This window comes from Echinops telfairi, unplaced genomic scaffold (genome assembly GCF_000313985.2).
Source record: "Echinops telfairi isolate 266 unplaced genomic scaffold, ASM31398v2 ScPeMD7_3533;HRSCAF=4204_0, whole genome shotgun sequence".
Taxonomy (NCBI): Eukaryota; Metazoa; Chordata; class Mammalia; order Afrosoricida; family Tenrecidae; genus Echinops; species Echinops telfairi.
The window spans coordinates 62,867,789-62,873,622 of NW_022107431.1; positions in this window are offsets into that span (position 1 = coordinate 62,867,789).

The following is a 5,834-nucleotide window of genomic DNA, read 5'->3' on the forward strand; positions in this document are numbered from 1 at the left end:
AGTGAATGAGAGTGAGTGAGTGAGTGAGTGAGTGAGTGAGTGAGTGAGTGAGAGAGTGAGTGAGTGAGAGAGTGAGTGAGTGAGTGAGTGAGTCAGTGAATGAGAGTGAGTGAGTGAGTGAGTGAGTGAGTGAGTGAGTGAATGAGAGTGAGTGAATGTTAGAGAGTGAGTGCTAATAGCGTTCTTTTAAATTTTATTTCCTTAAGTTAGGATGGACAAGTCTTTCTTGGTTTCTGTGTAGAAAGAAAGCTTTCGGTGAAATTAAGTAATAGAAGTAATAATTTTCTTGCTAAAGAGGGTGAGGGGGAACTCTCTTTAGTTCTAAAATGATCTGTCCTATTGCCTGCTATTAGTCAGAGCAAATACTTTTCTAAACTCGAGAGATATTGAGCTACATAGGATCTGGAGAACAGGTGTTAAGAAATCCTTTCCAAAATCACAGATTTGGCAAAATCCCCATCATTATCACACTCACACAACTCTCTCTGCAGATCTTTATGTAACTAAAAGATACTAAAATTATTCTCTTATGTATCTGTCTTCCCTCCCAAGCTAAGAAGTCTTTGAGATGAAAGAATGGGGTCATATTCACCTTAAAGTCCCCAGTTTCTGCTCAATACTTGATATATAGACATGGCGAATAAATACGTATTGAAATGAACTTTATTGAATGAGGTGGAAGCCATTATACATGCATTGTTTGCTGTGAAAAATATAGGGAAAAATCTTCTACCTTAAAATATTATCTCTCAGTGCCATTTTCAATCCCTTTGATAAAGCCGTCTTCATCCTCTGAGTTCCAATATTTAAAAAGAAAGTATATCTAGGAGTCCACTGAGAAAATAACAACAGCCAGGAAAGAAATCGTTCCCTCCAGTGGAAACCAGCTCTACAAAGATGTTACGGACATTACAAGAACACGGTAGTTAGCAGAGCTTTCAAGGGAGAGAATGTTCCAGGAGAAGGATGAAGAATGCGATTCAGGCATCATTATCAGGGTCAGGTTTAGGACTGGGGATTTGATTCTAAGCATATGAAGTAGTCATTAGAGAGCATTAAGCAGAGTACTGACATGACCTGATTTTTATATTAAAACATCATTCTGGAAGATATTTCTCTTTCTGGTAAACCCAGGTTGGTCTAATTAACACTAAAAGCAATCAAAACTACTAGAGAAAGAAAAATTAATCTTTCTAAACTACTTGAAAAGGCAACAAGTGAAAATGGCCAAAATTAAATGACAAAGGTAACCCAGAGAGATTCAAGAACTCCAAATCAGGCTAATAAAATCATTCTTCACTTCTATATTACAGCTATACTACCGTGAAGTTGCAGAAACCCCAAGACAAAGACGAAGATCTAAAGCAACCATAAAAATACAAGATGGTTACCTTGAAAAGAGCAACGGTAGATGGAAGCTAACAACCAAAAAGGATGATTTTTCAGGATGCCAAAGGAAAGTGACTTCCCATCCATTCCTGGTCCACTAAAGCTATAATCTAAGAATAATGCAAAATAAAAATCATTTTCATCCAAATACACGATAAGTGTGCTACGAGTAGATCATTACTAAAGAGAATTTTAAAGGATATATTCATACTTCAGACAAAAGAAAGTTGCTGAAAAAAAGAAGGAAGAATGAAGAAAATGGGAAGTAAATCTAAGTGAACCTCGATATCTTATAACAACAGTAATAACTGTATAGTTATTTTAAAGGGAAACTAAAAATATTGCAACTATAATCAATTGAGTTAAAATTACTCTAAGAATCTTATGTTGTCGGAAAGAAAGGCAAAAGTAGTGATTACGTTTAGATTTTGTATATTTTGAGCACTCAGCTTAAAAGTTCTAGGGGAACCACTAAAAGAAAAAGAATAAACAATTTCCACACACATATACGCACAGTCAATTAAAAAAATGTTTAGGCTGTTAGCTGATGTCCGCAAGGTCCTTGACTCATGATGACATCATGCACAATGGACTCAGGTGAATGCAATCCATAGGTTGGTTTGTAGAATTACATCCCCGGGCCTTTTCTTCTTCATCCAGAAGAGCCACTGCAACCTGCTAATCACCCTGTGGCAACAAGCCGCCACCAAGAGAGACGTAGTGGCTGCACTTAAAGTGCCCGCCAGCCGATGAACCCAGGTTTCTCACTTGGAAAGTGAGACAATTTTATGACTGAACTTCTGCTGTCCTCTTGGCATAGGTGTTACAAACAGGAAGTAGTAATAGTATATTCGATTTACAGTAGTATATCCACAGTAATTGCCTTAACTGTAACTAGACTTAAAATTCCTGTTAAAAATCAGTGCAAACAGAACTGCATATATTTGCAACCAGGAAACATGTATATGTTTAAAAAGAATGAAAAATAAATGATATGAAAAGAAATACCATTAAAATTTTTACAACATAAATCCTAAGGTAAATTATATTACCAAACTGAAGAGGATTATTTCATACTGGTTAAAAGCCTAAACCATAACAAGAAGACATAGCAATGTCACATTTATCTTTACCAAACTCTATTACTCAAAAGTATAATAATAATGGAATAAAAATAGAAATAGAGGAATCTGCTTATAGTAGGTAATTTTAACTCATTTCTCTAAGCAATTGAAAATAGAAACAGGCAAAACTAGGTAAGATTTAAAATTGATAAGATTATATAAATATTGAAAAATAAGATTAATAAAATTAATCTAAAGAACAAATCCAAACACTGTTGGCTACATACACATAAATTAAACATTTTTTAAATGAGTCATGTATTGAGCTCTAAGAAACTTTATTCAAATATCAAAGAGCTGAAAATTTTAAAGTATATTTTCTGATCACTTGCAATTAATTTAGAAATCATTTTAAAAGGAAATTCAGGTGTCTTCATGCTAATAAAATAAGAAATATACTTTTATGAAAAGCAGTTCAAACTGTTCTTAGAGGAAAATGTATAACCTCATTATAAATGTATAAATGTTATAAGTTTTGCAAGAATTTTGAAAAACAAAAAATATGAAAAATAATTAATAAAAATACGGATAAGGGCAGTATCAACTGTATAGAAAATACACAATAGATAGGATTATCTTAGTAAAAATTGGTTCTTCAACAAATTTAATTAAACTGACAAAATTCTAATACAACAATGTGAGAGAAAGGGAGGAGTGGAAAGGGAGAAAGAAAAACAAAATAGGAGAATTAAAGCAAAAAATTGGCAGAGAACATGAACAGACCGTTCACCAAAGAAAACATTCAGGCAGCCAATGAACATATTATGGAATGTTCATGTTCATAGCTAATAGAGAGATGCAATCAAAACAACAACGAGGTATCATCACACCCCAGCATTAATAGCAGAGTTAAAAATAAAACAGAAAACAACAAATGCTGGCAAGGCTGCAGAGACTGGAATCCTGGGACAAATGTCCAACCACTTTGGAAAGTGATATGGACACCTTCAAAACATTAAAACATTGGGGATAGAAATGCCAATGTGACCCAGCAATCCTTCTACTTGGTCTATATCCTAGAGAAATGAGAGTGCCTACCACATTTATCATAGCACTATTCATAATAACAGAAAGATGGACACAACCTCAACCATCGGTGGAAGAAATTTTGGTATGGGCACACAATGGAATAGTAGACAATGTTAACAAATAACAATGAACCTGCAAAACAACTCACAACATGGATGAACCTGGAGGACATTATGCTGCATGAATATAGTTCATCACGAAAGGACAAATACTGTATGAGACAACGATTGTAAAAATTGAGAAACAGTTTTCACACTGAAAGAAGTGTTCTTGGATACCTAGCAGGGGTGGGAAGGGAAGAAAGAGTAGGCCGCTAGCTGCAGGGTAGACACAGGCTAACTTGGATGAAGGAGAAGACCATGCACGATAAGAGGGGAGTTGACAAAGAAATGATGGAGGCAGGAGAAGACACGTGGGGGAGTGCAAGAGTGAAAAGCAACAGAGGCAAGTGTTAGATACACAATCCTGAAATCAAGGCATTCAATGAGTAAATGCATGGATGAACAGGCATGGGAGAAAGAATGGGAATTTACTTATGAACATATAGGTGTGATATAAGATATTTGTACATGGTATTTTCCTTTGCTGCAAACATACCCAAAAATGTGGGGTAACCTACAGAGGACAAAGTTAAGTAAACTTCTTAGGCTAAACCGATTCTTTAAGGAAATTATTGTTTGACCTGGGAATTCAGGCCATAGTATCAATTGGCATAGCACAGTCCACAAAGAAAATGTTCTCCCTCTATTTGAGTGACTAGCAAATGCAGTCTTAAAGATGAATGGCTATCTAAGGTACAACTAGTGGTTACTGAAATCAGTGATAAAAATGAAAGACACATGGAAACAATTATGGAGAAACATCACATTAACGTCAGGTATTAATGACCTGAAACCACACAAGCTAGATGGTACCCAGCTACCACTACAAGCTGCTTTGAAAGGGGTTCCTTTAGGTAGTCTTGGAAAAATGGGAGGAAAAATAGGAAAGAAAACTCAAAATCATAAAAGTGAATAAGCATATTTACCCGAGAGAGACTGGTGGAAATCTCGATACTAGGACCCTTAATCACAATTCATTTCTGGAATGGAACTCAACCCTGTTGCAAAATGTTCAGCCAAATAATAGACAGGTGTATAAGGGGAACAATAAAACTAGTGCATTGTGTGCACCTTAGAGTAACCAATCATTGGAGATCTAAAGGGCAGCATTAATCCAAGATCAAAGTTCAGAAAGGTTAGAATAGAAGGAAGAATTGAAGCAGGAAACACTGAGGAGAAGATGTATTAAGTGATGGATCAGCAAAGAGATTGAAATAAATGAGATGAAACCAAGTGTTTATGAATTGTTGAGTGTTACACTGATGATTTGCTCTGTAAACCTTTACCTAGGGATACAAATGGGATACATATGGTAGCCCATTAAAAGGGAGGAGGGAAAAGGTATGGGTAGCTGGGGGGAACAAGGCACTAACCCACACAGGGGGAGGGTGTTGATTATGTCTCCACAGGGAAAGAGGGACCAGACTTCAACCCGGATATCCAAGACAGGAGCACAACACACTGACATGAAGCAGGGAACCGATGGAGAGGCCTGAGGGACTGGCCCCATGACCAACTGGGTGCACGGCACCACCTCCCCCGGGGGGAATTCACTTTAGAGGACAGCACTGAAGCTGCAGCTTGGGAAGAGGGGAAGGGGGAATGGTCTGGACAGAGCGCATGTGAGCCAATGAGTGAGGAAGGGGAAGAAAAGAAAAGAGTGGAGCACATCCTGGCTCGCCAAGCCCTGGGGACCATGTGCCTGTTCCGAACAGCGATGCACGAAGAAGACCACGGGGATGGCCCCACCATGGGACACGGCGTTCCTCGTTGACCCATCGCACCACTGGGGACAGCACTGATGACAAACGGCAGGAACTGTACCCGCCATGAGTTCATCAAGCTGGCGGCATGCAAAAGAGCAGCGGAGGGGGGCGGAGGGGAGCACAGCGGTGAGGTCGCCAGGGATAGAGGCGGTGCCGGGGCATGGCTTCCCACCAGACTTGACTGGAAAGCACACGTGAAGGAAATCTAACAGACCCTGAACTATTCATACGGTTATATATGTATACGTCTGTGTGTGTGTGTGTGTGTGTGTGTGTGTTGTAGTTGTAGCCATTGTTTTACTTTCTGATGTCGCTTCCTTGCACTCAGTCTGGTGATGGTACATGGTATGTCTACCTGGAAGGGATAGGCAGAATAAACAAGCCAGAAGAGAGAACAATGGAATGACAGATCCGGGGAACATGGG